The following is a 9,274-nucleotide window of genomic DNA, read 5'->3' on the forward strand; positions in this document are numbered from 1 at the left end:
AGTCAACAGTAGAAAATCCATCATTTCAAAACATTCCAAACCCCCCACTCCCCCTCCTTTTTTTTTTTTTTTTTTTGGAGGCTGTTTGTATCCCTGCAGGGGTGTTGTTAGAAAGTTGACCAGTAAGATGAAGGATGCTCTGTATCTCAGAGTAGGGCTAGGGAAAGCCTGTTTTATAGACACCAGCTGTTGCAGGATCACTTTGCTGTGCTCCACTCCTCTGGATTCCTGGCTACAGCAGCCATGTGAGCTCTGTGGAACACCTTATTCCTTTCAGGCAAGCTGCAGATTAACAGATCCTTGTCAATTGCACTTTCTGCTGGTTCATATCAAAAGGCAAAATAACAGTTGCCATGGGAGCATAGCAGCAGCTGTATGGGATTTGCTTCCTTGATTAAAAGTCTGTGGAGCAGAGGGATGTCCTGCCACCCTAGAGGGCATGTTCCTCTTCTGGCTGTTGAGCACATGCCACCTCCTTTATTCTGTCTTTAGCACAATTCAGATGGGAAAGTAAGGGGACATCCCACTTCAGCACAATCCAGATAGGAGAGGGGAAGGTGCAATAATTTAGCACAATGGAGAGTGGGAGGGAGGAGCCATCCCATTCCAACATGATCAGAAGGCTTATTACAACAATTTATAACCCATTAACCCCCTCTTTTTGTCCTATGACTGCAGAGGCATTAATGGGCCATTCTACCTTGGTCCCTTAGAATATGTGCTGTCTACTTGTGCTAAACAATCCACCTTGCATTTGCTGTGACTCTGGGAGTACTTTTCCCAAACCTGAAGAAGAGTTCTGTGTGGCTCGAAAGCTTGTCTCTCTCACCACCAGAAGTTGATCTGATAAAAGATATTATCTCACCCACCATGTGTCGCTACGATCCTGGGACCAACATGGCTACAACTAGACTGCATACAGAAATGGAGTGGCAGTTTCACAGTACCATGATACAGATGGCGAGATATGATCATCTGACTCTGTTCCTTGGGTCTCTCCTCATGTTCTCCTTCCTTCCGTTCCCTCTCTTCTCCTCCCAGCACCTTCATATCTCTTTCCTGCTGAATTTTCCCTCTCTTCCCATTGTCGTCTTGTCCCTCAGCCCTCTTTTCTGGTCTTTCCCCTCTTCTTTTTTGAGCCACCAGATAAACACACCTGTCAGTTGAAATCAGAATCAGAGCCACTTTCATGGATAGATACACCTTTTGGCCTAATACTGGGTTTGGTTCTGCAAATTGTATCTCAGATGGCCTAATCTAACTGTTCAAGCATCTAGCACATTTTTTGGCAATATGTAAATAATTACACACACAAAACTACATTAAAAGAACATTATTAAGGTGGCAAAGTCAAGCACTTAAAAATTAGGAGGTGCCAGAATTAAAGTTGCCTGTGCAACCTTAATTCAGCCCTCTTGTGTGTATGCATTATGATAGTCTTTAATTACATGATCACATGCTGTTTTTTCCATAAGCAATCTTCCCCTCACTTCCTTATGCTGCTCCACTGGTTCTTAGTACCAGTCTCCTTGCCCAGCCAGTCCCAGTCTCTCCCTGACTTCTCATTTGATCTCAGTTTCTCTGCCACCTCCTGGCTCCCAGCCCCAGGTTCTTACCCAACCAGTGCTAGTCTTCCCTTCCCCAGCGAGACCCTGATTCTTTGACCAGTTTGGTCCAGTTTCTCCCATGGGTCCCAGTTTCAGTCTCCTTTACCAGCCAGTCCTTCTCCTCCTACCCTGAACTACCAGTTCCAGTTTCCCTATCTCCCACACCAGCTTCCAGTTCCTGTCTCACCCTCCCCAGGCTCCTTGCCCCAATCTACTCCCAACATCCACCTGCAGGTATGGCTCTTGTCGTCTCTGCGTTTGTCTCAGGCAGCTTCCTCTTCTATGCTGCCTGGGCAAGGAGGGGAGGCACTGAGAGCACAGAAGAGACAATCTTCCTGCTCTCAGTTCAGGTGCCCAAACCCGGCGCCGTTCAGAGCCACCCAGAGCTGCAATTGCAGGGAAAATCCTGCTCAGCCCTAAGTTGGAGTATGCACAGTGTGGTTCAAGTCCCTGTTCCAAAACGTGGGGGTGCTGTTGAAAGAAAAGGTTGCCAGCATTTTTTGATATGGGCAAACAATGTATTTTCTCCCAACCTCATTCTCAGAAACAGCTCAAGCATTTTGAGGCAGACACATGGCATGGAAAATTTCACCCTAAATGTTAAAGTTTGGCAAAATGATAACTATAAACAGGGTTTTATAATGGGAAGTGTCGGGCAACCTTAATAACAGGTAGTGCTACCAGCCCTGCCTATGATAAATTATATACCACACATACCCAGACAGTGCTGTAGATACTGTTTGTCTATGCCCTCCAGGTGTGTTTGGTACACCTCTGCCTTTGCTGGGAGTCATTTGGTGGCATACTGCAATGTAGATACTTTAGAGTTAGCAAACATAACTATGAGTGTTAACTTGCTGCAATATATATATGCAAACAGTGCAGGAGATTGAATACTGCAGTATATACGTTATAGGAGGTGGTATGCTGCAGTACATACTCTATGGAGGGTAGCATACAGCAGTATTTCAGAGTAGCAGCCGTGTTAGTCTGTATTCGCAAAAAGAAAAGGAGGACTTGTGGCACCTTAGAGATTAACCAGTTTATTTGAGCATAAGCTTTCGAGAGCTACAGCTCACTTCATCGGATGCATTCAGTGGAAAATACAGTGGGGAGATTTATATACACACAGAACATGAAAAAATGGGTGTTATCATACATATTGTAAGGAGAGTGATCACTTAAGATGAGCTATTACCAGCAGGAGGGCGGGTTGGTGTGGGGGGAGAAAACCTTTTGTAATGATAATCAAGGTGGGCCATTGCCAGCATTTAACAGGAACATCTGAGGGGCAGTGGGAGGTGGTGGGGGAGGGGAAATAAACATGGGGAAATAGTTTTACTTTGTGTAATGACACATCCACTCCCAGTCTCTATTCAAGCCTAAGTTAATTGTATCCAGTTTGCAAATGAATTCCAATTCAGCAGTCTCTCGTTGGAGTCTGTTTTTTAAGTCTTTTTGTTGTAATATTGCGACCTTTAGGTCTGTAATCGAGTGACCAGAGAGATTGAAGTGTTCTCCAACTGGTTTATGAATGTTATAATTCTTGACATCTGATTTGTGTCCATTTATTCTTTTACATAGAGACTGTCCAGTTTGACCAATGTACATGGCAGAGGGGCATTGCTGGCACATGATGGCATATATCACATTGGTAGATGTGCAGGTGAACGAGCCTCTGATAGTGTGGCTGATATGATTAGGCCCTATGATGGTGTCCCCTGAATAGATATGTGGACACAGTTGGCAACGGGCTTTGTTGCAAGGATAAGTTCCTGGGTTAGTGGTTCTGTTGTGTGGTGTGTGGTTGCTGATGAGTATTTGCTTCAGGTTGTGGGGCTGTCTGTAGGCAAGGACTGGCCTGTCTCCCAAGATTTGTGAGTGTGATGGGTCGTCCTTCAGGATAGGTTGTAGATCCTTGATGATGCGTTGGAGAGGTTTTAGTTGGGGGCTGAAGGTGATGGCTAGTGGCGTTCTGTTATTATCTTTGTTGGGCCTGTCCTGTAGTAGGTGACTTCTGGGTACTCTTCTGGCTCTGTCAGTTTGTTTCTTCACTTCAGCAGGTAGGCACTGTAGTTGTAAGAATGCCTGATAGAGATCTTGTAGGTGTTTGTCTCTGTCTGAGGGGTTGGAGCAAATGCGGTTGTATTGTAGAGCTTGGCTGTAGACGATGGAACGTGTGGTATGGTCTGAGTGAAAGCTGGAGGCATGTAGGTAGGAATAGCGGTCAGTAGGTTTCCGGTATAGGGTGGTGTTTATGTGACCATACAGACTAACACGGCTGCTACTCTGAAACCTGTCATTATGCAAGGCACTGCATTTAGCCGTATGGAGTGGAAATCTATCAACTTCATGAAAAAACTCATATAGATACAGACAGACATCATCTTCCTTTCCAAATGCAAACAGATGGACATCGTACCAAAAGGGCTGAAGGTAAAAAACCCATTACAATCTACATACCACACAGACTATGCTGACAGCTTGTGCCACACGCTCTCAAAGAAACTGCGGAACCACCTGATCAACATCCTCTACAGCAAACAGGGAAAGATTAAGAATGAGCTCTCAAAACTGAATACTCTCACAAAAAACCAACCTTCCACACAAACTTCCTCGTGGCTGGACTTTACAACAACTAGACAAGCCATTTACAACGCACACTTTGCTTCTCTACAAAAGAAAAAAGACACTAAACTATCTAAACTACTACATGCCATAAGAGGCCACAGCAATGGTTCCCTTAATCCACCCAGCAATATTGTCAATCTATCCAACTATACTCTTAGCCCAGCAGAAGAATCTGTCCTATCTCGGGCCCTCTCCTTCTGCCCCTCCCCCACACGAACATGATACAGTTCTGTGGTGACCTAGAATCCTATTTTTGATGGCTCCGACTCAAGGAATATTTCCAACACACCTCTGAACAACATACTAATCCACAGAGACCTTCCTATCAATGCTACAAAAAGAAGGATCCTAGGTGGACTCCTCCTGAAGGTCGAAACAACAGACTGGACTTCTACATAGAGTGCTTCTGCCGACGTGCACAGGCTGAAATTGTGGAAAAGCAGCATCACTTGCCCCATAACCTCAGCCGTGCAGAACACAATGCCATCCACAGCCTCAGAAACAACTCTGACATCATAATCAAAAAGGCTGACAAAGGAGATGCTGTTGTCATCATGAATAGGTCGGAATATGAACAAGAGGCTGCTAGGCAGCTCTCCAACACCACTTTCTACAAGCCATTACCCTCTGATCCCACTGCGGGTTACCAAAAGCAACTACAGCATTTGCTCAAGAAACTCCCTGAAAAAGCACAAGAACAAATCCGCACAGACACACCCCTGGAACCCCGACCTGGGGCATTCTATCTGCTACCCAAGATCCATAAACCTGGAAATCCTGGATGCCCCATCATCTAAGGCATTGGCACCCTGACAGCAGGATTGTCTGGCTATGTAGACTCCCTCCTCTGGCCCTACGCTACCAACACTCCCAACTGTCTTTGAGACACCACTGACTTTCTGAGGAAACTACAATCCATCGGTGATCTTCCTGAAAACACCATCCTGGTCACTATGGATGTAGAAGCCCTCTACACCAACATTCCACACAAAGATGGGCTACAAGTTGTCAGGAACAGTATCCCCGATAATGTCTCGGCAAACCTGGTGGCTGAACTTTGTGACTTTGTCCTCACCCATAACTATTTCACATTTGGGGACAATGTATACCTTCAGATCAGCGGCACTGCTATGGGTACCCGCATGGCCCCACAGTATGCCAACATTTTTATGGCTGATTTAGAACAACGCTTCCTCAGCTCTCGTCCCCTAACGCCCCTACTCTGCTTGCGCTATATTGATGACATCTTCATCATCTGGACCCATGGAAAAGAAGCCCTTGAGGAATTCCACCATGATTTCAACAATTTCCATCCCACCATCAATCTCAGCCTGGACCAGTCCACACAAGAGATCCACTTCCTGGACACTATGGTGCTAATAAGCAATGGTCACATAAACACCACCCTATACCGGAAACCTACTGACCGCTATTCCTACCTATATACTGCAGTATATGATGTGTAGAGAATTAGCACACAGGAGAGCAACTCATGCTGATGAATGCTAGATTGGTCACCAACAAAACCAGCACCATCTGTGATCTGGTTTTGGATGGGACACCAGACCTTGCACACACCAGTAACATCTGTTTAAAACTATATGTTGTCCCATTGTAGTTCCCCTAATTCCTCCAAAATACTCAGTACAAACTGAGAAGGTTCCCAGGAAAGGGTAAAAAGGAAAGAGAAGGCAGAATAGCAGTCTTGTTCCCCTCCAGCCTCAGATAGAGAAGATACCCCATCCTAGAAACCAAAAGTTTCACCTGCATCCATATGGTTTGGCAAGGCTAGGGACAAAAGGAACCTCCGGATCTCCAGATCTCCAGATGAAGACTTCCTGGAGGAACTAATGGACCTGTTGCCTAGCACTGTGCCTGAATCACTCAGGTTCATCATTCTGGGTGACTGTATCCTACACCTAGACAACACCAAATACATCATAATATCTGAATTCCTCAGTTGCATGGAATCCATACAGTGTCTGGATCCAAACCTTCAGCTGGGCATGCACTAGATCTGATCTTCATCCTAATAGATATTATTGATGTCACAATCTTCACACTGTCCTGGTGAGACAGTTGCCTCATCTAAGCAAAGATCATAGTCTTCCCTTTATCGCAGTAGGGAAGTGAAAGAAAAACCCAGTTTACTTACGAAAAACTTTGGAATATGTTAAGTTTTCAGATCACCCTAGACCAACTAACTGCAAAGCAAAGGGGGTGATGATGAGCAAGTAAGATAGTATCACCTACTGATTACTGCGGTCAGCACTGTTGCCCCATCCTGCCCTCTGCCCTCAAGCTGACCAAGATCACCATGGTTCACCAACAAACTGCATCAGATGAAGAACATGGGCAAAAGATTAGAACACTTGTTACAGATCCATCCACAGACAGCACAAAGACTTCCTGCAGGGCCATGTCACTGCAGTAACAAGCAGAACCAGAATTTCAAAATCACTGATGGCAAAGTTGTTCCACAGAGTGAACTAGCTAATCAACTTGGATTGGATCAGTGAGACATCAGACACACATGCCTCAACTGCAAGGTCTTCTACTTTCCAGAAAAGATCAACTGTGAATACATGAGGCAGAATACCTGGTAGTGAACCAGATGGCAGTAACCACCCCACCCCTTTGACTGAGGTTTGTCCCATGACACACAATGAAGCACTGGAATCCCTTAGAAACATTCAACCTACCACCAACAAAACTGATCCCTGCACCTACTGGCTGGTGAAAGCCAGCAAAGAACAACTGTGTCTTAAAATAATCAATGCATTGTTTAGAGAGGCAAACATGGCAGTCTCTAAAAAATGCAAATGGTTAACACAGTCCTTAAAAAAGATAGCACTCAGTGCAGATTCTCTCTCCAACTAGTGCCCCATCTTCAGCTGCTATTTCCTAGGCAAAATCATCAAGAAAATACTGACAAACATGCACTAACATCATGTGACCTCTGTTAATATCCTGGATGCTTTGCAACTGGCTTCAGACAGGGCACAACACAAAGACAGTGCAAATTGTCTCAAACGTCAGCCTCCTCATTGCAGCGAATGTAGGCCATGTCTCAGTGTGGATGCTGCTCAATCTCTGCAGCTTTCAACATAGTTGAACACAAGGTGCTGCTGACTCACCTACGTGACATAGAGTAAATGGTGCAGCGATGTAATACCTCCAATCTTTCTTCTCCAGCACGACCCAGAGAATGGTGATGGGCAATTGCTCCGTCTTGTGGAGCCCTCACATGCAGAGTCCCACAGGGATTCGTCCTGTCCCCATTCCTCTTCAATATCTACATTAGTCTACTTGAAGTATCAGAGGGGTAGCCGTGTTGGTCTGTATCCACAAAAACAACGAGGAGTCCGGTGGCACCTTGAAGACTACCAGCTTTATTTGGGCATAAGCTTTTGTGGGTAAAAAACCACTTCTTCATATGCATGGAGTGAAAACTACAGATACAAGCATAAATATACTGGCACATGAAGAGAAGGGAGTTACCTTACACGTGGAGAACCAGTGATGACAAGGCCAATTCAGTCAGGGTGGATGTGGTCCACACCAAATATTTGATGAGGAGGTGTCAATATCAAGAGAGGGAAAATTGCTTTTGTAGTGAGGCAGCCACTCCCAGTCCCTATTCAAGCCCAAGTTAATGGTGTTAAGTTTGCCAATTAATTGTAGCTCTGCAGTTTCTCTTTGAAGTTTGTTTTTGAAATTTTTTTGTTGCAGGATGGCTACTTTTAAATCTGTTACTGGATGTCCGGGGAGATTTAAGTGTTCTCCTACTGGCTTTTGTATGTTGCCATTCCTAATGTCTGATTTGTGTCCATTTATTCTTTTACGTTGAGACTGTCTGGTTTGGCCAATGTACATGGCAGAGGGACATTGCTGGCACAGGATGGCATATATCACATTAGTAGATGTGCAGGTGAATGAGCAAGGGAAGTAGCAGCATATTGCAGTATATATGCTATAGGTCTAAGCATACATGTTCTATAGGAGTGAGGAAGAACCATACTGCAGAATATATAGGAGATCGTCAATGATCTAAAAACCCAGGAGATCTTCCAGGAGATCTCCAATGATCTAAAAATCAAACAAAAAGTGGAAACTAGGTCAAATTATAAAGGATGAATATAAACAAATAACACAAGCATGTAGGGACAAAATTAGAAAGGCCAAGGAACAAATGAGATCAAACTAGCTAGAGACATAAAGGGTAACAAGAAAACATTCTACAAATACATTAGAAGCAAGAGGAAGACAAAGGACAGGGTAGGCCCACTACTCAATGGGGGCGGAGGGGATAATAACAGAAAATGTGGAAATGGCAGACTTGCTTAATGACAACCTTGTTTCGGTTTTCACCAAGAAGGTTGGTGGTGAGTGGACATCTAACATAGTGAATGTCAGTGAAAATGAGGTAGGATCAGAGGTTAAATAGGAAAAGAACAAGTTAAAAATTACTTAGACAAGTTAGATGTCTTCAACTCATCAGGACCTGATGAAATGCATCCTAGAATATTCTAGGAACTAACTGAGGAGATAGCTGAGCCATTAGCAATTATCTTTGAAAAGTCATGGAAGACGGGAGAATTCCAGAAGACTGGGAAAGAGCAAATATAGTGCCTTCTTGTAGTGTGGGGCCCAAAACTGGACACAGTACTCCAGATGAGGCCTCACCAATGTCGAATAGAGGGGAACGATCACGTCCCTCTGCCTAACAGGCATTTGTCCTGACACCTCTGAGCTGGGCCTGCAGATAGGGTCAAAAGGATCATCAGGCTTGTCTCTGTTGTAATCTGCTTGTTGTGTGTGTAAATCTGTAGCTCCCTACTGCTTTTCTGCCTGTCCCTCAAGTACTCCTGGCAAGGTTCACCATCCCCCTGAGAAGCAAGACAGCACATGCAGAGCAGCTCCATCCCCTCCCAGTTGCTGCCAGACCAGTGCGTATGGCCCTTTAATTAGGCTGGGCTTGGAGCTGCTCAGCTCCCTTACCTCTGGCACTGAGGAGGAAGAGATGTAGTACAGTA

This window comes from Lepidochelys kempii, chromosome 9 (assembly GCF_965140265.1).
Source record: "Lepidochelys kempii isolate rLepKem1 chromosome 9, rLepKem1.hap2, whole genome shotgun sequence".
NCBI classification, from domain to species: Eukaryota; Metazoa; Chordata; order Testudines; family Cheloniidae; genus Lepidochelys; species Lepidochelys kempii.